Source organism: Lissotriton helveticus, chromosome 10 (assembly GCF_964261635.1).
Source record: "Lissotriton helveticus chromosome 10, aLisHel1.1, whole genome shotgun sequence".
Taxonomy (NCBI): Eukaryota; Metazoa; Chordata; class Amphibia; order Caudata; family Salamandridae; genus Lissotriton; species Lissotriton helveticus.
In genome coordinates, this window is record NC_136071.1 from 1,050,848,458 (window position 1) to 1,050,874,231 (window position 25,774).

Genomic DNA, 25,774 nt, shown 5'->3' on the forward strand with positions numbered 1-25,774 from the left:
CACAAATGGAACGTCAATGCCACCTTTCCTACACACAGGTGACTGAACATGTGCCTGTCTGTACCATCCGCAGATAGCCCTGCACAACACCAACAACCACAACACACAATGTACAAGTTGTAAATCTTTACACACCTTCAAGTGAAGTATCGGTTGATGAGCTGTTTACGCATGTCAACTCCTTCCTCCTCTCCACTGTCCTCATCACTGGACTCAGGTCCTTGGGAAGGCGCGGGCCTTTATTCCTGTCCATCATCCAGGAGCAGGGGAATCCCCTTGTGAATGAACATATTGTGCAGCATACAGCATGCCACAACGATCTTGCACACCTCCCCAGGCGAATATGCCAGTGCTCCTCCAGTCCTGTCAAGGCAGCGGAATCTTGACTTGAGTAGGCCAAAAGTCTGCTCAATGACACGTCGGGTTCTGCCATGGGCCTCATTGTACCTGACGTCAGCCGGGGTCCTGGGATTTCTCAGTGGACTCAGCAGCCATGGGCGACTGGGATATGCAGAGTCACCTAGGAATTACAAACACACATTGCAATGTTGCACTGGCAGAGGGCAGCAGGTCACAAACACACAGCATGCCATATCACTGGGCATACTCACCCACAATCTAAGCACGATCCGGATGCAGGTTAGCCATCATACGGGGCTCCATGCTGTTCCTCATGACGTATGAATCATGGGTAGATCTGGGGAATCTTGCACACACATGTTAAATTGTCATGTCTGCAAGGCACACTATCTACACATATATAGAATGGTAATGTTTGCGATTCCTAAAAATATGCTCAGTGGCCTGTGGTGCCACCAGACCGACATGGGTGCAATTGATGGCACCAATAACATGGGGGATGTGCCCAAGGGCATAGTAGACACCCTTCACACCTGGCAATTTTGCTCCCCTGGGGAAATGTATGTAACGATCCTTATATCTCATCATGGCTGCGAGAACATCCCTCAGCACCATGCTGAACATGGGTTGCGACATCCCTGCAGCGCCGGCCACGGTCTCCTGGAAAGAACCAGTTGCAAAAAAGTGGAGGGCTGCCATCACTTTGTATGTGGGTGTGAAGGCTGTTGGGTAGTGGCAACGAGGCTGCAGGTGGGGCTCCAAAAGATCACAAAAGGTCTTCATGATCGCTCTGTCGAGGTGGAATATTCGGATGATCGCTATATCCTCTTTGTCCCCCAGCACTGTCAGATGACCGTATGAGATTTGGCCTTCTCCTAGTTGAGATGTACATTGACACATGTCAATGACAACCATCATGAGGTGGACTCAGCACGTACTGTTAAGCATGTCACACAAAACCTTAAAATTCCATGAGAGATGCGTGGCACACAAGGTTACGTGTGTTTAAATTTGAGATACACAGAGGACACACCAATCCATTTTCAATACACAGGTGCCGCAAACATAACAGAATGTCAATGCAAATGCACAGTTTCTGAACACGACATTCCACATATGCACGCCACTTCCCGCACCATCCACAAAAGTGTGTAAGATGACCATGAATGCCTCACACACATCTGCTGTACCTGTCTAACCTCAATACTTCATGTGAAGCTGGCGCACATCAAGAGCACAATGATCACAGTAGATGGTAAACTTGTGAGCATGGGCTGGTATGGTAGTACAAGTATGAAACAACACCATACAGTGAGACAAGCCTTGCCAAGGTCAGCAGTGACCCACAACACATTGATTGGTTACACATTATTGACACCAGCTTAACACAGTCAGGCATCATCAACCATCAAATGCATCAGTGACATTGCAAGAACACAGACCAACGTGTGTCACACATATCGTGCAACCACCTGTGCATGAAACCAATAAATGGCATTGTGCACAAAGATGTGCCATTAAACATGTTGCTGCTGTGTACTGATGCAGAGTTCACGATTGAATTTGCCATTGCATGTGACCAAATTTGCGGTAGCTACCGCCTGGCCAAGGCGGTGTGACACCAGCACCACCGCCTACACAAGTGCGGTAGACATTGGCATGGAGACATGGGTTGCTGGCGGAGGGCATGCTGTGCCACACATATGGTGGTAGAAACCACCATATGTGTGGCGCAGCATTCCCACCACCAGCAACCCAAGCCAATGTCTACCGCACTTGTGTAGGGGGTGGTGCTGGTGTCATACCGCCGTGGCCAGGCGGTAGCAACCGCCATATGAGTGGCGCAGCATGCCCACTGCCAGCAACCCATGCCAATGTCTATTGCACTTGTGTAGGGGGTGGTGCTGGTGTCACACCGCCGTGGCCAGGGTGTAGCAACCGCCATATGTGTGGCGCAGCATGCTCACCGCCAGCAACCCATGCCAATGTCTACCGCACTTGTGTAGGGGGTGGTGCTGGTGTCACACCGCCGTGTCCAGGTGGTAGCAACCGTCATTTGTGTGGCACAGCATGCCCACCACCAGCAACCCATGCCAATGTCTACTGCACTTGTGTAGGGGGTAGTGCTGGTGTCACACTGCCGTGGCCAGGTGGTAGCAACCGCCATATGTGTGGTGCAGCATGCCCACCGCCAGCCACCCAAGTCTCCATGCCAATGTCTACCACACTTGTGTAGGGCGTGGAGCTGGTGTCTAGCTACCGCCTGTCCACGGCGGTGTGACACCGGCACCACCCCCTACACAAGTGCGATAGACATTGGCATGGGTTGCTGGCGGTGGGCATGCAGCGCCACACATATGGCAGTTGCTACCGACTGTCCCCGGCGGTGTGAAACCAGCACCACCCCCTACAGAAATGCGGTAGACATTGGCATGGGTTGCTGGTGAGGGAGCGCCAAGCAAAAGTAAAAATTGTAGGGGTGTATCATATGTACAAGTAGTCAACACCCTCATATATAGAGGACTTACTAATCGTGTTCAAACTGTAATGTAGGGTTGAGGACTAATGAGTTCGGTATTAGAAATACATGTAGAGCTAATGTTAAGAGTTTTGAAAATCAATAATGCCGCTCTAACATAGAAATGTCGTTTGATGTGAATCCTTTCATTAATAAGAGGTGTTTTAGTAAGATCACCATTGCGTATTTAGTTCTGCTTTATTAAAGTTCATGGTGTACCTTTACACGTTATATAGGTGCTCGAAGTAGAAAAATGTATTTGCATTAAAGATGGAGGCCTAAGAAACGAACGAGATGCTCATGTTAGGATGTTGGGCCTATAAACGTGCAGAGGCGCAGTTTATGGAAATTGTGTAGGCCTGATCGAAATTGTTTTGCTTAGCATTAAATCGTAGAAATGTTTTAGGAAGAAAGCTGCTTTTAGCTAAAGTCAATGGCAACATTAAAGAATTTGTGAGCCGATTCACATGCATTCCTTTGCAGGTGCCGGATCAAGTAGACAGTAAAGTAGAAGGGCACATTGTGTATGAGTGTTAGGATGCTAGACTCAGACATGGAGGAGTAGCCGAGGAATTCAAGGAAGCAACTTGAACCGAAGAAGAGTCTGGGACCCAAGGACGTCTGAACGAACAAAGATGGAGATGTGCCATGATGGAAAATTCTGAAACCCAACATCTTCGAGAGGGGCGTACCTGAAGACGTGTCGTCCGCATTGTGGGGTTTTGTATTAGGGACAGCACCCCGATGGAGAAGGCAGAGTAGATGGGCTGAGAGGCGAGAGGGAGCGGTTGGTTGTTAGAGAGCTTAGCTATGACTGAGAGATCTCTAGACTGAGCAGAGACAAGTGAGTGAACTTCTTTGGAAGTCACCACTGCTGACACCTTATTAGGGTGGGTTAGTTGTTGAGTAGGGATGACACTAAGTATAGTGTAGGGACAGATTAACCTGATTTATACGTTTTTCCAATGCATACTAGAACTCAGGTGATAGCAATTCTTATCAGCCTGATGATTCTTAAATTGATTCTTGTATTATTCATAAGCCGTCTGAGACTTTTCCGTAGAGTTATGTTTGTATTAGTGCCTGTTTATCTTCTGAACCTTTTGTTGAGGTGTTTATACCTTCAGTTGTTTTTGGTTATGTAATAAATCTTCAAACTTAGTCCTTAGTCGGTGGTTCTTTGGGGGAAAAGGAATGGGAACACTTGAAATTTGAGTGACTATTGGAGGATAGATTGCCTAATTCATTCTATGACAGGTAAAAAGGTCCAGTCGACCTGTGACGGGATTCTGGAGAATGGTAGACAGACTCTAGAAGGAAAATCCCGCCCTTCCAGTTGGTAGCAGAGTAGGATGGTTTATCTTCTGGAGTGAGGGCAATCTAGAGTAGGTTGAGATTTCCCCCGAGGCCCATAGAGAGCCAATGGCGAGTGCCCAGAGAGTCGCGGACAGAGGATGGCGTTCCATGGAAACTGACGGAGAGTGACGGTGCGGCACAAAGCAGCAGGTCGGAAGAGAGTGAGTATGAAAAGGGTCATGCGTTGTTAGATTGCGGTGTTACGTTGTATTGGTGTGTTGTATTGTCTTGCTGAGTTGAGTGCCTGTAGTGTGTAAGGAAACCAGGTTGTGAGCGCGCGCAACTAGTGAAATCTTAGGCTCAAGTGGAGTCTAAGTGGTTCGGGTGTATCGAACACCCATAGTAATTGTTGACCATTGTTAACGGGGTCATGAGGTACCATTGATCGTGCGCAGGACCGAGATAGGGGGAACGAATGTGTGAGTGTGTGGGTAACGGACGCTGGTCGGAAGTTGCCGTGTGTTTGTAACCTATCAGTGAAGCGATTGTCCGGTCGTTCGTGGACAGACATTTGCCAGTACGGTGACAATTACAGTCAGACTGTGGACGTACAGTTAAGGAGGTGGTTGCTTGGTCGGAAGTGATCATTTCCAGTGTATGATTGGGATGCATGCATGACCGGGAGACGAGCGGAGAGAGGAGGGGAACTGCTGCGAAACGGAGGCGAGTGACATCAGAAGGAGCCGCGCTGGGATAGGGCGGTTAGTGTGGAGCCGCGCTGGGATTGGTGGAGTGTCATCGGGAAGTAAAAGAGCGCTGTAAACAAAGAAACGTTGTGGTTTTCATCATGAAATGCTTAAACGGGTTGCGAAATTGTTTCAAAGGTGAAAAGAAGTTAGAACCTCGGGGCGGGGAAGAGGCTCCACCCGAGGATACCCCAGCCCATTATATGGCTACGAATGTTGGGTTGCATACCATATTGTGGCTTGAGAATTGGTGTAAGATGACTGACGGAAACGAGGAATTGACCTTTCCTAAATACGGAACATTTAGATTAGAGGTGCTGTATCAGTTAAAAGCGATTATGGCTGCGTTGCGACCTTTGCCTAGACCAACACAGTTTGAAGCGCTGAATGCGTGGATCAGGGCAGCCCATGAAAAGAACATGGATAGGAGACAAGAAAGAGTGAAACGATCAGTTGGGGCGGTTCAGGATGCGAGATGGGATGCACTGGCCAAGAGGTGGAGAGTACAGACCATCGAAGGAGACAGGTTGTACCCGTTGTTGATCAATGCAGGGGATGCGCAGAGGAGAGGTACTGAGGATGAGGACAGTGAGACAGACGACAGCCTGATAGAGAGACTGTTGTCGGAGAGACCACCTCCATATAATCCTGAGGTGGGGGGAACGTCAACATCAGCAATGAGCAGGGAAGCTTCTGTCGGGGACGGCGGCGTCCCAACGGAGAGCGGCTTGAGCCCTTTAGGGGACAGGTTCAGCTCGGTGGAGGGAGAAAGGGCACCTCCACCTTCTCCAACGGCGAGAGTAGTGGGAAGATTTACGGTACAAAAAGTACAGATCGAAGAGGGGGTTGACTCTCGGAGACTGCCAGACGCTCTTACGGTACCTGTTACCATAGGTCCCATAGTATCAGTGTACAATCCAGAACAGACACAAAGCGAGGGTCCGCCACAAACAGAGAGAGAGAGAAGTGTCAGTGAGGAAAGGAGTAATGGGGCAGACAGGTGGAGCCAAATACCAAGACCTGTAGAAAAGAGCACCCCTTTGGCAGCATCGGCAGACTCATCTGGAGAGCAGGGGGGTTCGAGAGGACCGATGGACTTGAGAGGACCACGGCCAAGGTCACTTAGGGAATTAAGGCCTGATTTGAGAACTTGGGATACGATTGCGGATTCCCAGAGCAACAGGTCGAGCGATGATTTTGACCGTGGGAACCAGGAAAATAGGGGAGTGTCTCACTGTGCGGCTAGCGGAAGCAACCAGGAATGGGATCGCGAAAGTGTGGAAAGTAGGGGGGTGTCCCATCACGCGCCTAGTGATCATAGACAGGAGTGGGAACGCAAAAGTTGGGAAAACCAAAGGGTTCCCCATAACACACCTGAAGAAGACAGACGAGTGAGTCAGGACTGTGGAGGGAGGGACTCTAATGGAACCTCTAGCCAAGGTACATTGAGGGCGGCGATAAAGGCAAGAAGGATTGATGTACTGAGACTTAAATCAGAAGTGGAGGAAATAGTGGAAGGCACATTGCCACTAGAGAGAATCGAACTCTATGAACCGGATGAACTATTGTTCGTGGCGAAAGATGTTACTCGGAGGGCCAGGACAGCACATGAGAAATTGTCTGAACTAGCAAATAGGTATGCTGTGGATTTGACAAGGACGAAAGCATTACAGGGTGGCCATAGGTTGCAGTACTCGGACCAAGATCTAGAAGAGAAGAGGGTGATCGGATTGAAAACCCACATCAGGGAACTGATCGTGGGACTCCGAACCTGGACCCAATTAGACAAATGGGACGAAAGGTGGTCAAAGAAAAAGAGCGTGAGGAGAAGCGCTATGGAGACATCTCCGGGAGGGGTTTGATGCATGCAGAGGCGTACCCCTTGCGGGAGGTGGCTCACGGGGGATATGTACATGTACCCTGGAGTAGGGGGGATTTGGCTGCCTTTACGAACTCGTTTCCGAAGTTGCGCGAGAGTCCAGTGGAATGGTACAAACAGGTAGAGAGGTTTGTTAAGATCTCAAAGGTACTGTGGATTGATCTAAACACACTGTTTGACATTGTGGTCCCAGGAGACCTGTGGATAGCGTGTAAGGTCAGTGTTGAGTGGCCCACAATGGAGCCAGACCGAGATGCTACCACAAATGGACCCTCACCCAGGGTGATGGTGAAGTATGAGCAGGCGATCACGTGGTTGAAGACTAAGGTACCACCACAGGACATTGACTGGGTGAAGATTGATCGGACTAGGCAGGAACCGAAGGAGACAGTTCACGAGTTTTATGAGAGATTGTTGCAGATTTTTAAGCAGTACAGTAGATTGGATGTGATGGACCCAAAGGACATGGGACAGTTTGTGTCTAAGTTTGTTCTGGGACTGAGACCTGATATTTGTCTCATGATACAACAACATTTAATTTGTTGGCAGAACAACCCTCTGGACGAGGTCTTGAGGTACGCGAGGTATTGCAGTGACGAGATAGACTCTAAGACAAAGAAGCTTAAGGATAAACTGATGTTAGTCCAGATGCAATCGGGAGGTCAGGGTCAGTCAGGAAACGGAACCTTAGGGAAAAGACATGGGGGACAGAAGAGGGACAACGAGGAAGGCCCAAGACCAAGGATAGACCAGGCGACTCTGAAAAAGACGACCAAGTGTCATCAGTGCCACGAGGTCGGACATTGGAGACGCGAGTGTCCCCATAACCCAGAGAATCAAGGGCAGGAACAAGAGGAGGAGGAGGTACAAGCCCCTCCGGTGCAGAAAGTAACCGTAACCAAGTACAAGATGGCTAAAGGGGGGACTCCAGCCCCTAGGGCTACGGTTCCCCAGCCACCGAGGATTTCAGCGGGGAACAAGGTTTACAAGCAGATGCCTTTCTTAATTGAAGGGGACAAGTACTATTACTTTGACCCAGTGACGGGATGGTGCCTGAGTGGGGAGGAAGACTGTACCCTCGGGGCAGTATTGGAGGTAGATCAGAGGGGACCATTTGTAGAGGCGGATGTGGATGGACACCCAACCACCTTTTTGGTTGATACTGGTGCTTCCCGTTCCACTGTACGGTCTGCAGTAGTCCCCAACTTACCCCTTTCAGGACAGACTATCCAGGTGGTAGGCGTTGCAAACAGAAGAATGACAAACCCACTGACTGAACCCGTCCCGGTGAAGATCGGAAGTTTCAGGGACAACCACCAATTCGTAGTGTGTGATTCCAGTCCTGTGTGTTTGTTAGGAAGAGATCTCCTGTGTAAACTCAATTGTACCATCTACTGTACCCCGAGGGGAGTGGAGTTGCAGACGAATGACGATGATGCTGCCTTTAAGGTCGCAAATACGCATGTGTGCATAGAATTGTATCCTGATTTAACGGTGGAGGAACTCCCTTGGGATTTGAGGGACTCAGTCTCACCGGAAGTGTGGGACTTTACAGGAGAGGAGATCGGTTTGATCAGAGGAGTGGAGCCAGTTAAGATTCAAGTGAGGCCGAATGCTGAGTTCCCAAGATCACCCCAATACAAGTTGACTCCGGAAACAATTGCAGGGATAAGACCTGTGATCGAATCCATGATTAGACAGGGAATTCTGAAGGAAGTCATGGGCAGCCCATGCAACTCCCCGATCATGGGTTTGCAGAAGCCTAGCGGGAACTTTAGGATTGTGCAGGATTTGCGAAAGGTGAACAACATAGTTGTTCCATGCTATCCAGTGGTACCGAACCCGTCAGTGATACTGTTTCAGATACCGTTCCAAGCTGAATGGTTTTCTGTGATAGATTTGTGTCAGGCTTTCTTTTCGATTCCATTGCATGAGGAGAGCCAATTTCTTTTTGCGTTCAAGCTGAGAATCGTGTTCTAACGTGGTGTCGTATTCCCCAAGGTTATACGGAGAGCCCATCGATCTTTAATCAGTTGCTGAAGAAGAATCTTGAGAATCTGGTACTGCCGCAGAACTCAGTTCTCGTACAGTACATAGACGACCTCCTTGTTGCGTCAGAAACAGAAGATGCTTGTAGAATTGACACCATTGCCTTGTTGAACCATTTGGCAGAGAATGGACACAAGGTATCTCCCAGCAAGTTACAGTACTGTTTGTCTGAAGTACTGTATCTGGGTCACAGAATAGAGAAGGGAAAGAGGAAAGTGTCGCCTGACAGGATTGAGGCGATCATGAGAATGATGGTGCCTTCGACCCAGAGAGAGGTTAGGATGTTCCTGGGTATGGTTGGCTACTGTCGCCAGTGGATTGCCAATTTTTCCCTGAAGGCGAAACCTTTGCAGAAACTGACGCACAAGGACGTAAGTGATCCGGTACCATGGGACAAAGACTGTATGATGGCTTTCCTTGAGCTGCGAGAGGACTTGTGTGGCGCTCCGGCTCTGGGAATGCCCGATTACACCAAATCATTTTCACTGTTCTGTTGTGAGAGGGAGGGGTGTGCTTTGGCAGTCTTAGCACAAGATCATGGAGGAGTCCGTAACCAGTTGCTTACTTCTCGGCTACCTTAGATCCAGTAGCCGCAGCGTTGCCCGGATGTCTCAAATCCGTTGCCGCAACAGGTGTCAGCATTGAAAGATGTGAAAGCATTGTGATGGGTCATTCACTGACTGTACATGTTCCCCACTCAGTGGAACTATTAATAACCAGGACCAAGACGCAGCACTTGACAAATAATAGGCTCACACGCTACGAGCAGGTTATACTTGCTGCGGAGAATGTGACCCTTAGGAGGTGCTCGGTCTTGAATCCTGCTACCTTGATGCCATTGCCAAGTGACTTAGACAATGATTGTCAAGACCATGATTGCCTTGATGTGACTGAACTGTGCACCAAGCCCAGACCGGATATTGTTGATGAGCCACTGGTAGACCCTGATGAAATTTTCTTTGTTGATGGCTCATGTGTAAGGGACAATACTGGTTAGTTGAGAGCAGTCTTTGCTGTATGTACTATTACTGGAATAGTCGAAGCGGCCTGCCTGGAAGGAGTACATTCCGCTCAGGTGGCTGAGATAATTGCGTTGACACGTGCCTGTCTGGCAGCCAACAAAATTCGGATCACCATATATACTGACAGCCAATCTGGGTTCGGTGTGGTTCACGACTTTGGTCAGTTGTGGTCCCAAAGGGGTTACATGGCATCATCAGGTTCCCCTATCAGGAATGGAGAATTTATCAGATTGCTGTTGGAAGCTTTACAGGGTCCAGCAGAGATAGCTGTTGTGAAATGCACTGCACATACAAAGGGTACTGACTTTGTGTCCCAGGGAAATCGTTATGCTGATGAAGTTGCACGTTATTGTGCCGAGCAGGGATACTCATTTACTGAACAAACTATCGAAGGGGAACAGGGAAGGACTGAGTTAAGCATGATGCCTGAGGTGGCAGATACCTGGGAAGAGTTGAAGAGCATGCAGGAGCAGGCGTCAGACTATGAGAAAAGGGTGTGGGAGACGGCTGGTTGTGTAAAAGGAGAGTTGGACTTGTGGGTTTCGGCCGATGAGAGAGCGGTGTTGCCGAATGAGCTGGTGAGTCCGATGGCACGACAGATACATGGTCCTGTACATTTGGGGAGAGATGCGATGATGCGTGTGTTCAGACAAACTTGGTACAACCCAAAGTTCCGAACGGCTGCGGAAGCAGTATGTCAGAGGTGCGTTGCATGTCAACAAATGAATGTTGGGAAAAGAACACCAGTTACAATGGGTCACATTGGGAGGTCCGGCGGACCTTTCTATCGGATGCAACTGGATTTCATTGAGATGCCGAGGTGTAATCGCCTCAGGTATGTGTTGGTGATTGTGTGTGTGTTTTCCAGGTGGGTTGAGGCATACCCAAATCGTAGGTGCGATACACTCACCGTAGCAAAGTTATTGTTGAGGGAGCTAGTGCCACGTTTCGGGGTTCCGACCTCTTTGGAATCGGACAGAGGGACGCATTTTAATAGCGAAGTTGTGAAGATGCTCTGTTCTGCACTGAACATTGACCAGAGACTGCATTGTAGTTACCGACCAGAGGCTTCTGGCATAGTGGAGCAGATAAATGGAACCCTCAAGGCTCGAATGGCGAAGGTGTACTCATCTACATCCCTGAAATGGCCAGATGAATTGCCGTTGGTGCTAATGAGCATGCGTAGTACGCCAGACAGGAGGACAGGACTCTCACCTCACGAAGTATTGATGGGGAGGGCTATGAGACTGCCATCTATTCCTACAACAGCCTTGCTAAATATCACAGATGATCTGATTCTTGAATACTGCAAAGGACTTTCTGATGTCATTCATTCTGTGTCCCTTCAGGTGCAGGCTGCTGAAATTCCGGCATCTAGGGACCTTTGTCACGACCTGTGCCCGGGTGTCTGGGTCTTGGTGCGGAAGCACGTAAGGAAAAGCTGCCTGGATGTGCGCTGGAGAGGACCGTTTCAAGTTATCTTGGTGACGAACATTGCCGTGAAGTGTGGAGGATTGCCAAACTGGGTCCATGCTTCTCACACCCGACGAGTTCCTGCACCCCTGGAAGAAACAGCTCCCCTCGTAGATGAAAATCCGGACGTGGAAGAAGATCCACAAGAGGGGACAAGTCAAGCTGTGGGGGTGTCTGAAGAAGCCGGTAACTCATCTGATCAAGCTGAAGGAAATCACTGCCTCTGAATGGGGAAGTGGCTGCGAAGGCGATTTGAGCGCAGAGCAAGCCGAAAGTAGTGATGAGCAGGGTGTGCAAACGAGAAACAGAAGATTGAGGAGCGCAGAGGCTCATTGGCCTGAGAGGCGGAGGCGTCTGAACATAAGACTGGTTTCAAAAGAGATCTTGCCCCGGTATCTGAAGAATCAGACCAGGAAGAGGGAAGACAAGAACCAGAACAAGGAGGTCCGAGAAGGTCGAGGAGGGTGAGAGTACCTTGCCAGAGATACGCCACTCTTGAGTGGACCTATCCTTTGACAAATGCCCGGTGTACTGAGATCAGGGAGGGTGAGGGCTGTGACAGTGACCAGTACGACCCCAAATGTTAAGTTGGAAGTGGTACTGTTGGTACCAGGACTTGAGATCGAAGGCGTACTGACACTCACCATTCCTAATCCCCCTTACCTAAGCAAGATACGTGATTTAATCCTGGAGAGACTGATTTTTCCCACATTTGGTCCAGAGATACCATCTTACGAATCGGTTGTGCTTCGCATGGAACTTCTGGATTATGTGCTAATGGCAGTTGGAGCAAATATTATCATTGATTATTAAAGACTTTTGTAAATAGCTGTTGAACTAACCTAGAGCCGAGTGGAAGAAGAAGAAATTTAGGGACTTTCCATAGAGGACGGAGAAGGGTTAGGGTTGTCTGTTGCAGATGCCAGTGAACAGCTAAATAGGGGATTTCCGCTTTCCGAGGTGTGGTTCGAGAGACTCAAATAACCAAGAAAGAGACTTTCGGTTGTTGTTGAGAACGAGCTACATTGTTCCGAGACCATGGAGGCTGGAAACCCGACTCGTAGGGCCAAGTGCATTGTAGGCACCCTTTTAGGAGGAGTGATATTCTTTATTTTCTTAGTAGTTATAGTTTCCTATGTAGTACCACACGAGCAGGCAGTGGAGGTTCAGGAAACACCAACACCTACCACTCCTAGCAAGAAAGAGGTCAAATTAGGAGCAGAGAAGGCTTTGCTGGAAGAGGAGAGTCGTAGGTTACATGCAGATCTGTCTAAAGGAAACTTTGGAAAGAATGCGTATGCAAAGTTGTGTATGAGTACATTGATGCGATGGATGCAAAAGACTGCTATGTGTGTATGCAATTGCCGGCTTCAGTAGATGAGGGTATCAGATACCATCACCTTCCATTGACATATGGAATTTCATGTAATTTGCTGCTTAGCATATTTTATGGGAGAAACCATTTTGAATATTTCTTTTCGAATTATGATGCTGTGCTACCAGAAGTCCCTGCTTATAAACACCTGAATAAGTTCGATTATTATAAGTCAGAGGATAGACTTGGGTATTTTTTCATTCCGACACAAGAATTAGACATCTCATATGCACACCGACACAATTTGACATGTTTGTTATCAGAGACAGAGAAAAAGTTCATAGAACAATTGGAGGACCGGTACAAAAGACAAAAACAGTTGCAAGATTCAGGGCAAGGTAAAGTTGATTGGACGGATGAGGAGAAGCAGCACAAGTCAAGAGGGAGTTATGGTCCGATAGCTCTGGATGAAGTGCAGAAAGGGAAGTTGTGTATTCACAGACCACAGACGTATTATGAGAATGTGTATGTGGGTCATACTACATGTGAACACACCTTCACATTGGAGTATTAAACGAAGGATTTCTTGCAGAGCGTGGTGCAGGTGATTTCTACGGTTTACTTTGTCTGCGGAAGGAATGCGTATGTAAGGTTGCCGGAAAAATGGTACGGAACGTGTTATCTAGCGATCATTTTCCCCAAGATTTACCATACTGAGGATTTTGCTCTTTTGGAGGGAGGACGGCAGACGAGGGTAAAGCGAGATGAAAGTGCTGGTGCAATAGTTGGAGATGTGTTTGGAGCAGTGATACCTATGTTGGGAGTGATTTTGAATGACGTGAAGATACGGCGGTTGGCAACTGTGGTGGATGAACTGTCAATGAGTACAGCTAAGTCATTAGTGTTGGTAGAGGGTGAGATGTTGTCGATAAGGGCAATGGTTTTACAAAACCGTCTTGCCTTAGACGTCCTTCTAGCAAAAGAAGGAGGAGTCTGTAAACTTTTGAAGGTTCAGGAATGTTGCACGTATATCCCAGACCATTCCAAGGATCTGAAGAAATATATAAGTAACATTACTGCCATTCATTATGAAATTGAAGATTTGACGCAAGAGAACGTGTGGGAGAAGGTTGGCAAGGGATTTGGAAATGTTGGAGACTGGTTTGCAAATCTGGGAAGAAGTTTCCTTGGGTTCGTACTGAAACCCCTCATCATAGTTGTGGCATGTGTGATTGGATTGTGGGGTTTGGTAAGAGTGTACAAGTGGTATAGGTCAAGGAGATTGGAAAGATCGATGAGAGTACAAGAGTGAAGAATGGAGAACTTGCAGGACAGTCAATATCGGAGCTTGAGAGCATTGGAGATGCTCATGCGAGGGAATATTGCGACAAGCTCTGTTTAACTCAGTTCTTACCTTAGGGATGGTGTGATGATGGTGATGACACAGGTCATCAAAGGGGGGAACTGAGGGAGCGCCAAGCAAAAGTAAAAATTGTAGGGGTGTATCATATGTACAAGTAGTCAACACCCTCATGTATAGAGGACTTACTAATCGTGTTCAAACTGTAATGTAGGGTTGAGGACTAATGAATTCGGTATTAGAAATACATGTAGAGCTAATGTTAAGAGTTTTGAAAATCAATAATGCCACTCTAACATAGAAATGTCGTTTGATGTGAAGCCTTTCATTAATAAGAGGTGTTTTAGTAAGATCACCATTGCGTATTTAGTTCTGCTTTATTAAAGTTCATGGTGTACCTTTACACGTTATATAGGTGCTCGAAGTAGAAAAATGTATTTGCATTAAAGATGAGGCCTAAAAAACGAACGAGATGCTCATGTTAGGATGTTGGGCCTATAAACGTGCAGAGGCGCAGTTTATGGAAATTGTGTAGGCCTGATCGAAATTGTTGTGCTTAGCATTAAATCGTAGAAATGTTTTAGGAAGAAAGCTGCGTTTAGCTAAAGTCAATGGCAACATTAAAGAATTTGTGAGCCGATTCACATGTATTCCTTTGCAGGTGCCGGATCAAGTAGACAGTAAAGTCGAAGGGCCCATTGTGTATGAGTGTTAGGATGCTAGACTCAGACATGGAAGAGTAGCCGAGGAATTCAAGGAAGCAACTTGAAGCGAAGAAGAGTCTGGGACCCAAGGACGTCTGAACGGACAAAGATGGAGATGTGCCATGATGGAAAATTCTGAAACCCAACATCTTCGAGAGGGGCGTACCTGAAGGCGTGTCGTCCGCATTGTGGGGTTTTGTATTAGGGACAGCACCCCGAGGCAGAAGGCAGAGAAGATGGGCTGAGAGGCGAGAGGGAGCGGTTGGTTGACAGAGAGCTTAGCAATGACTAAGAGATCTCTAGACTGAGCAGAGAAAAATGAGTGAACTTCTTTGGAAGTCACCACTGCTGACACCTTATTAGGGTGGGTTAGTTGTTGAGTAGGGATGACACTTAGTATAGTGTAGGGACAGATTAACCTGATTTATACGTTTTTCCAATGCATACTAGAACTCAGGTGATTGCAATTCTTATCAGCCTGATGATTCTCGAATTGATTCTTGTATTATTCATAAGCCGTCTGAGACTTTTCCGTAGAGTTATGTTTGTATTAGTGCCTGTTTATCTTCTGAACCTTTTGTTGAGGTGTTTATACCTTCAGTTGTTTTTGGTTATGTAATAAATCTTCATACTTAGTCCTTAGTCGGTAGTTCTTTGGGGGAAAAGGAATGGGAACACTTGAAATTTGAGTGACTATTGGAGGATAGATTGCCTAATTCATTCTATGACAGGTAAAAAGGTCCAGTCGACCTGTGACGGGATTCTGTAGAATGGTAGACAGACTCTAGAAGGAAAATCCCGCCCTTCCACTGGCAGTGGGCATGCAGCACCACACATATGGCGGCTGCTACCGTCTGGCCACGGCGGTGCGACACTGCCATGGGGCAATGCCTATAGCCAATGGGAACGATGATTGCGGTGGCATGAAGCAGGTTTAAAAATCGCGGATGGCGTGCTCCGCCACTGCGTAGCCGGTCATTGGATGCTTTTGAATGATGCACCATCGCGGTAGCGCACCCCGGGCCCCTGCGGTGCATCACCGCCATGGAGCATTGCCTGCAGCCAATGGGAGCGATGATTGCGGTGGCATGATGCAGGTTTGAAAATCGCGGAAGGTCATTGGATGCTTTTGAATGAGGCAGTCCTGCACATCCAATATTTGCAGCTTTGCACCTCACAAAGAGCCCAGGGGGCTATAAATCTGTGGGAATGAGCAACACACTTTCACTGCTCACAGAACCTGCTGCCTGGGACCCTCTCCTGCTGCTGCCTGAAGTGCCTGCTGCCTGGAACCCTCTGCTTCTGCTGCCTGGGACCCTGTCCTGCTGCTGCCTGGGACCCTTAACTGCTGCTGCCAGAGGTGCCCGCTGCCTGGGACCCTCTGCTGCTGCTGCTGCCGGGACCCTCAGCTGCTGCTGCCTGGGACCCTCTCCTGCTGCTGCCTGAAGTGCCTGCTGCCTGGGACTCCTCACCACTCACTTCAACCACAGGTGTTACATGTCCACAGGGATGGCAAGAACTGAGAAGATCTGTGCCAGTCCATTCACAAGCGAGGAGCTGGAGGTGCTAGTGGACGAGGTGCTGGCACAGTACCAGAGGCTGTATGGCGGCCCCAATGTTGTGGTAAGTTATCATTGAGGGTGCTGTTGGGCAGCGGGGGTCAGACATGCATGAGGCAGGTGATGTGTGCGACACACTGAGGGGTTTCAGTTCAGTCATCCTGCATGTATGTGTGATTGGCATGTAGCCTCTACACCATCATGTATGCATGCTATGATATCTATTTTGGCCATGCAGAGTGCCCTTGTGAGGTGTCCCCCAGTTTCGGAATTAAGGGCATTACAATCGGTCATGAGTCTGCGTATTGCTACTGTTGTGATAGATGTTGGTACTAAGCATGGGCGGATTTTGCGGATCCACGATTCACGAATTTGCGGATTCACGGATCGTGGATCCGCAAAATCCGCGGATTTAGCGGATTTGCGGATTTGGGGCGGGGCTTCCTCGAGTGTGTGGGCGGGGCCAAACGGACGGGGCTTCCATGCGAGCGCACATGCCTCTTGTGTATATTAAAGGTCAGAGATCGATCAGAGCAGCAGATTAAGAGACAGAAGCCCCCTGGTCACAGGAACAGCACGGGGGTTGCGCTCGTGAAAGTCAAAGATGCAAATGCATCTGGCCAGCATCACAGCGGATTTTCGATGGTATATTTGTGAAGAAGGCACATCTGCCCAGCCTCCCAACGCTCACAATTTTTTTTGGGCTGATGAATGAGTCACTGCATTTGCACTTCAACTAGTTCCAGCGACCAAGTGTGTGTTACTATGCAATCGCGCCGAAGTGCGCAGGGGTCCCTGGAGTGAAATGGCCATCATAGTGGATAAATGGCGGGAAGACGGTGCACACCTCGAGTGTGTGGGCGGGGCCAAACGGACGGGGGCGCCGGCGCTCACGATTATTTTTGGGCTGATGAATGAGTCACTGAATTTAAGCTTCAACTAGGGCACATGCGTTATTGATATCTGCAAGTGTTTCCTGTTGAGGTTTTTTTTTTGTGCCAGGACCGTCGTGCCAGAATGAACCCTGCCCTTCATATTTATTCAAGAAGAAGACACCATGTAAATACTTTACGATGGCGCCGGCAAGCTGCCAGCGCCATCCTGCAAAAGTTACTTAATTAGCTTCAACAGGAAGCTCCAACTGATAAAAGCTGTTAGAGCTTCCTGTCGAAGCTAATTAAGTAACCATTTGAGGATGGCGCTGGCAGCTTGCCGGCGCCATCGTAAATTATTTACATGGGGCTTGAACTTTTGACCGCAAAATCCGCTCCGATCGCGGATTGCGGATTCTCGGTAAATCCGCGAGAGTTCGCGGATCGCGGATTTACCGAAAATCCGAAAAATCCGCGATCGGAGCGGATTTTGCGCTCATGCTTAGTTGGTACATGACACTGTGTAACTGGTCATTTACCCTACTTTTCTCCCATACCTGCAGCTCAAGGTACACCAGCGTAAGGCCGTGTGGAGGGCAATTGCTGCAAAGGTACGAGCCCTGGGGGTATCCAACAGACGACGCACCCACTGCCACAAGAGGTGGAACGACATCTGCCGGCTAGCAAAAAACGTGGCAGAGATGACCTTGCAGCTGCAACTGCGCCCTGGGCGTCTGGCACGGCGCAACTTAACACCACTGATGGTCCACATATTGGCACTGACTAATCCGGAATTGGATGCACGTCTGAAGGAGCATCGCCAGCAAGGCAGGGGTGAGTATTTGGGGAGGGTGACTTTGCCTGGGAGCGGATGCATGTGTACAGAGTCAGTGGCAGTGGTGAGCCATGTTATGTTTGTGGGGTGGTGCTGTGATGTGTCATGTGAGTGGCTGCAGGGATGTGTGCTAGTGTCAGTCATTGTGCCAAACAGCCCTTACAAGGCTGATCATCCCTGCTGTGCTTTATCATAGCCAGGTGTGTTCGGATCCACATGGTCATTCTGCATTGTGATGGTGTGTGAAATGTATTAGGGGGTTAACATAAGGGTCCACTATCTGAGTGTGAGTTCATGTATTCCGACTTTGCATGCACCATGATGGGTGAGGGTCACACGTGTGTCAACAAGGTGCCCCAGAGTACCACATGGTGCTTGGTATGGCCTACTTGGCATTGTGGACTGTCATGTCCTAATAGGTGTGTGTTTTCTCCCCTCAGGTTCCCTGAAGGCCTGTCAGTGGCAATGAGTGTTGGGACATGATAGGTGTGGGCATGGCAAGTTGTGTGTGGTACACTTCATCCACGGGCAAGGTGTTGTGCTGTTTGGCCTAAACATGGCTCAGTCATGGCAGGTAGTCAGTGTTGCAGACACTGTTGTGGTGTATGTTGTGTGTTGCTGCAATGTTTATGCAGAGTGTGGTGGTCAGCATGTTGATTTGGGCAGCACCTGTATGCATTGTTTAATTTGCTTTGTCCTGATGATGTCATTTATACAACCCTGCATCTCTCTCTCATTCAGAATCACCAGTGGGCATGGAGGAACAGGAGCCGGAAGCCTTTGGTGGCGAGAGTAGCACTACAGCTGCACCGGAGGCCAGTGACACAGAGCTCACCAGCGCATCTGAAGGGGACAGGAGTATGCAGGAGGAATCCGTGGCTGAGACACAGACTACTACATCATCTGATGCGAGTGGTGATGCATCCATGTTGTCAGGCACAGGGGATGGGGAGTCTGCTACATCATCTACCACTCAACGGCCAGTGCCCAGCCTCCCATCTACTTCCTCTGGTGCTGCCCGTGTCCGTAAGAGGGGACGAGTTACATTCACACCTGGCACCGCTGAGCCTGCACCTGTCCCCCATGCTGCCCTCAGCGCTGAGTCTGTAGAGCTCCTGCACAAGCTTTGTGTGGGCCAGACCACCCTGCTCAATGCCTTCAGCGACCATGACAAGAAATTAGGGCAGGTGGTTGCCTACATGGAGGGCATACACTCTGACGTGGGTGGGCTCCACCGTACAGTCCAGGCTTTGTTATCCGGAGTAACGTCTGCCCTTCAACAAGCACATGCTCCCATTCCTGCTCAGGTGCCTTTGTCCACCCCCTAGTCAGTGGCCAAGTCAGAGGACAGTGACCACGGTTCGCATGCGTCACATACACAATACAGCACAAGGAGCACAAAGCAAACAACCCAAGCGGTCCCGCCCACAGGCACCATCCCCCCAGAAGAGCAGAGACAGCCCAGAATGCAAAGACAAGAGCCCCTCAGGGAAGAGCAAGACTTAAAAAGCAATGAGGCTGACATCAGCCTCACAAACCTCTGAGTCATCCCCAGCAAGGGTACTCCTAGGAAGGACACAGGCCCACATCCCCCCACCACATCAACTCCAATTCCAAGCCCAGTGAAGCAGGTGTAGGAGGGCACTGTAGGGGCCACCCCAGTCAAAGAGGCTAAGGAGGGCACTGTAAGTGGGACACCTGGCAAACAGGCAAAGGAGGGCACTGTAAGTGGGACACCTGGCAAAGAGGCAAAGGAGGGTACTGTAAGTGGGACACCTAGCAAACAGGCAAAGGAGGGCACTGTAAGTGGGACACCTGGCAAACAGGCAAAGGAGGGCACTGTAAGTGGGACACCGGGCAAGCAGGGTAAGGTGGTCCAGAGGCGTAGCCAGACAAAGCGTTTGGCAGGATCCAGCACATCACCAGAGGGAGTGCCAGTGTCTGAACCAGATGTGGGACAGTTGGTGTGTGTACCTGTTGTGTCATCACCAGTTCCCATTAACCCCAAGACAGGGAAGCCATTTCGTATTCCCAAAAAGTTGAAGGGCACCCCTCCAACCTCTCCCACCCACACTGTGTCCCAGGTCTGCATGACTCCACCTCTATGTGCCACTATACCACCTGGTCCAAACAGCCCTCCAGCTTGCCAAACAACTGATAGCCCTACATCACCTGCTTCTCTGTCTCCCCAGTCAAGTGTTCCTGCTGACGCCGACAGACAGCCAGCTCCAAGTCTACCTGACAGCCATATGTGAGTGGCAGTCCCCCTCATACACCTGTCTCTCATAGAGGTGTGCTAGTCCTGACCATCGTTTGCCACCTGGTTGTGTTGCTGGCTATGGAAGGGTACAGTCAAACACACTCACTGTGCAGCTTCTCATGTCCTGACTCTGCACTTCTCCCTGGCCTCTGGCCTTCTCATTCACTGCTGTTCTGGCCTTGCCTGTGCAGCTTCTCATGTCCTGACTCTGCACTTCTCCCTGGCCACGGGCCTTGTCATTCACTGCTGCTCTCCCCTTGCTTCTGCAGCTTCTCATGTCCTGACTCTGCTCTTCTCCCTGGCCACTGGCCTTGTCATTCACTGCTGTTCTGGCCTTGTCTGTGCAGCTTCTCATGTTCTGACCCTGCACTTCGACCAGGCCACTAGCCTCGTCATTCACTGCTGTTCTGGCCTTGCCTGTGCAGCTTCTCATGTCCTGACTCTGCACTTGTCCCTGGCCACTGGCCTTGTCATTCACTGCTGCTCTCCCCTTGCCTGTGCACCTTCTCATGTCCTGACTCCGCACTTCTCCCTGGCCACTGGCCTTGTCATTCACTGCTGCTCTGGCCTTGCCTGTTACTCTGCTGTGTTAGAGTCTCCCCTATGCCATGGACACTGGCCCTGTTGCTCTGCTGTGTTGTACTTTTACCGTGCAGCCTCTCATGTACTTGCTGTGCCACCTGCCCTGGACACTGGCCCTTTTGCTCTGCTGTGTTGTACTCTCACCTGTGCAGCCTCTCATGTACTTGCTGTGCCACCTGCCCTGAACACTGGACCTGTTTCTCTGCTGTGTTGGAGTTTCCCCTGTGCTTTGGACACTCTCGCTGTTGCTCTGCTATGTTGTACTCTCACCTGTGCAGCCTCTCATGTACTTGCTGTGCCACCTGCCCTGGACACTGGCCCTGTTGCTCTGCTGTGTTGAAGTCTCCCCTGTGCCATGGACACTGGCCCTGTTGCTCTGCTGTGTTGTACTCTCACCTGTGCAGCCTCTCATGTACTTGCTGTGCCACCTGCCCTGGACACTGGCCCTGTTGCTCTGCTGTGTTGTACTCTCACCTGTGCAGCCTCTCATGTACTTGCTGTGCCACCTGCCATGGACACTGGCCTTGTTGCTCTGCTGTGTTGTATTCTCACCTGTGCAGCCTCTCATGTACTTGCTGTGCCACCTGCCATGGACAATGGTCCTGTTTCTCTGCTGTTTTGGAGTTTCCCCTGTGCCATGGACACTGGCCCTGTTGCTCTGCTGTGTTAGAGTCTCCCCTGTGCCATGGACACTGGCCCTGTTGCTCCGCTGTGTTGTACTCTCACCTGTGCAGCCTCTCATGTACTTGCTGTGCCACCTGCCCTGGACACTGGCCCTGTTGCTCTGCTGTTTTGGAGTTTCCCCTGTGCCATGGACACTGGCCCTGTTGCTCTGCTGTGTTGTACTCTCACCTGTGCAGCCTCTCATGTACGTTGTACTCTCACCCGTGTAGCCTCTCATGTACTTGCTGTGCCACCTGCCATGGACACTGGCCCTGTTGCTCTGCTGTGTTGGAGTCTCCCCTGTGCCCTGGACACTGGCCCTGTTGCTCTGCTGTGTTAGAGTTTCCCCTGTGCCATGGACACTGGCCCTGTTAGTCTGCTGTGTTGTACTCTCACCTGTGCAGCCTCTCGTGTACTTGCTGTGCCACCTGCCCTGTACACTGGCCCTGTTGTTCTGCTGTGTTGTACTCTCACCTGTGCAGCCTCTCATGTACTTGCTGTGCCACCTGCCATGGACACTGGCCCTGTTGCTCTGCTGTGTTAGAGTCTCCCCTGTGCCATGGACACTGGCCCTGTTGCTCTGCTGTGCTGGAGTCTCCCCTGTGCCATGCCCACTGGCCTTCCTGTTTACAGTTTGCTTGTGTAGGATATCTTGCATTTGATCTGCATTTTGTACCTTGATCTTGTGTACAGTTGTTCTACTATCACATCTGTGCAATATGTGAATAAAGACAGTTACTCCTGTTGTCTCTTTTGTCAGTGTACTTGCTGATTGAAGATCTATTTGTGTGTGCATTTGGTTGCCTGTGCCCCATGCTCTATGTGTCACTTCAACATTGCCAAGCTCTTTTGCTGCATCACATTTTTAAACAAGGGGAACCAGGTCTTCAGTTCATTCAGACACTGATACTTGTGTTATCTGTGTTGGCTCTTTTAGCTGTCATGCAGTTCTCTTTTGAGTGGTTTTGTGTTGTTGGCTACGTTGTTGCTATGTCAGGTTGGGGTACACTGCCAGCATAGGGTGTGATGCTGTGCACAGGTTTGCATGCAGGCTGGGCAATGTCATGATGTATGTGTGTTATTCCTGTATATGTGCCCAGCTGTGTATGTGTTTGGTCATCCTGTGTTGGCCCTTAGTCCTCGTCCCCTGGCATACATGAGATGTGTGCTCTTGGGTGGTGAGGAGGTGTGCAGTGAGAAGGGTGTGACTTTGTAGTGGGCGTGGATGTGTTTTATGAGCCCCTTGATTGTGATAGCCACACATGTGTTAGCCAGGAGTTGTGTGCCTGTTGTTTCGATTGTCCTGCCGTGTGTAAATGATTGTATGCACTTGTGTGAGTTGTCTGTTGTGCACTGTGCAGTATGTTGATGTGTCCATGCAGTTCTGTGTGAGCCCTCCTTGTTGTTTTGGTCACTTATGAGTGTGTCAAGTATGTGACTTGCACATCAGTGTTGTGTTTGTTTGATCATCAATGTGTGTTGTGTGTGTTTGTGTGGACTGTGTGGCCCTGCTGCTCCTCACTGGCATTGTGTTTGCCTTTCTCCTGCACTGCAGGCACATGGTGCCTTTTCTCCTCCTGTATGGCATGGTGTGTGGTGTCATGCCATCCCCTATGTGTGTCACTTGTGACTAGCCATTGTGGGTCTGCATTCCCTCTATTTGTGTATGGTACACACCTCACTTGTCTAATGCTGATATGCAAGTCAGTTGATTTGGATGTCAGCTGTCCCCTTTGTTTACATGTGTATGTGCCTCCCCATCGCTTCATTTGTGAGACTGTGCCTTGTGGTGCATATTTTGGTCCAAGAGTGCTGTTCCACTGTGGACATGGCCACATTGGTTTATGTGTGATGTTGTTGTGCTATTCATCAGTGTGGATTTCCCTTGTGCACTTGAGCTGTGTGTGCTGCCCAGTGCTCTGGTGTAGCTGGTTGTGCTCTTGTATCCCAGAGTGGTGCATCCTGTTGTTGTAGTGTTAGGTGTCTGTGTGTTGGCTGTGGTGTAGCTTCACTTCCTAGGTGTGTTCTTGGTTTTGTGCTGTGATGATTTGTGCTGTGTGTGTTGAGGTTGTGTCAGTCATGTCTGTGTGTAGCTGTTGTGCTTGTTGTGCACACACTGCTTTTTGTGCATACAGTCATGTGGGTATGTGGGCTTGGCACTGCCTGATGTGCATCCCCTGATGTCCTGTGGTATTTGTTGATTTGTGCTTTCATGTGCCTGTGTGATTTGTTTGATGTGGCAGTATATTTTTGTGCAGGTGCAATTCTTGTGTGATTTGTGGTATGTTGTGTGTGTTTATTTGGTGAGTGATGATATTGTGCAGTGATGTTGTGTTTGTACTCCCATTACCTTTCCACAGTTTGGCTGGCAGGGTATGTCTGCTTCTGTTGGGGTTGTGTGTGTGTTCCTGTGGTGTTGTTTGTGTGTAGGTTTGGGCAGGCATCTGTTCAGGCTACCCTGTGTGTGTGTTCTGTTTGTGGATACACCCATGGTGTGTGTTTGTTTGTGTGTGTATGTGCTTTGAAGTATTGTCAGACTTCAGTGTGTGAGGCACAGGTGTTGTGTGTTCCTTGTCAGCCACTCCTGCAGTGGCTGTCTCCCTGGTTGTCTGTAGTGTGGTGCAGGGTGTGTATTGTGCTTGCTTGTTCCTGTGCTTGTGACTTGATGGGGTGTGTTGATGTGAGGTTGGGGTGGTGTGTCCCCGTGGTGTCTGTGCCCTGCCCATGTCTTGTTGTGGCCTTGCCTTGTGCATTGTGCACATGCGTTGACCGCTGCAGTGACGTCACCGGGAGCATGACGTTCCTGCTAGTTCGTGGTCGATGTGTGTCCCGGATGCAGAGGGGTGACTTTTTCGCAGGTGGGTGATATAGGGGTGCCCTTGTGGATGTGTTGTGACCCCCAGCAGGGTGTCTGTGGTGCACTTGGACCCTGTGTCAGCCCATGTGTTGTGTGTTGTATTTGTGTATTAGCATATCTGAGGTGTCGTCCACGGTGGCCCAGTTGATGGTAGTGCAGTCGCAGGTACATGACTGGATGCATATATAGGGCTGGGTCCATGGCATTCATGACCGGGTGGTGATGACCGGGTCTGTGCTATGGCGCTCCGCTATCGAGTTTCAGCCATGTCTGGTTGGGCGGTATCTCCGTGGCGGATGGGATGTTTTGCTATACTAATATGGCGGACGTGAGTTGCGCTGCTCGCGGGCGGAAAAAGGCATTTTTCCGCCCCGCCAGCACCGCGGTGGTGCCACCGCCCGACATCCTAATAGACCCCTTAGTGTTTCTCTAACATGGGGATGAGGAACAACAGTTCAGCAGTAACTCACTTCGATGTTCATGGCGAACAAAGGCTTCACCAGCAGTCCTAAAGAGGCTACTGTCTATATAGGACCTGACACCATATAGTCTGGGGACTTCCACAAGCATCATGAATGTCAGCAACAAGCAATGCTTGTCTGAAGACTACCTCCAAATCCCATTTTGCACACCATACTTACAATGTAAATCCAAAATTGATTCCTCTGTGCTCACAGTCATACATGACACTCACACTCCTGATGCATTCCACTTTGCACAAACAGTACCACACATGTATGCAGTATCCATAAATACTAGATTCAGTGTAGGGACAGGTTGCAGAGGACTGGACGGACACACAGACAAACCCTGCAGCAATTTGACCTTTGAAAATGTGAGGTATGTTTTGCCATTATAAATCAAAATGCTGCTATGAATGCAAGTCTAGTAAGCTGAATATAGTCATACTCAAATTTGGATGATATGAATGCGTGCACCCACTTCACCCACGTAATGCAGAGCCCTGTTTCATGTTGCAGATATATAGGACAAGCGCTAAAAGACTTAGCCATCTTATTGCCATCTTGTGACATATAACACAAACATAACTGCAAATGGAGAGGAGTAGTACATGAGGGGGAAAACATTCTAATCAGTCAATGGTAGCGTCTGTTTATCAACATCATGTGCCCCCATCATGCCACAAAATTCAAATCTACAATATACAACTGGTCCAGACCGTTGCTGCAATTGCAGTATTCCTTCATTGCCAGTCTGACCATATCAAGATGGCTACTGATCGGGACCAACAAATAGGTGACAATGAATGTTCTTCACTTAGAAGCACAAATCTATCCCTGTGTATATTTGTAAGTTCTCTCATGGACACCTCAGGTGTCATATAAAATTAAATGATATATTGGAGAAGAGTATTCCTCATAGTGTTTTTAGTTGTTTTTTTGCGGTTTTATAATGAGCGAACT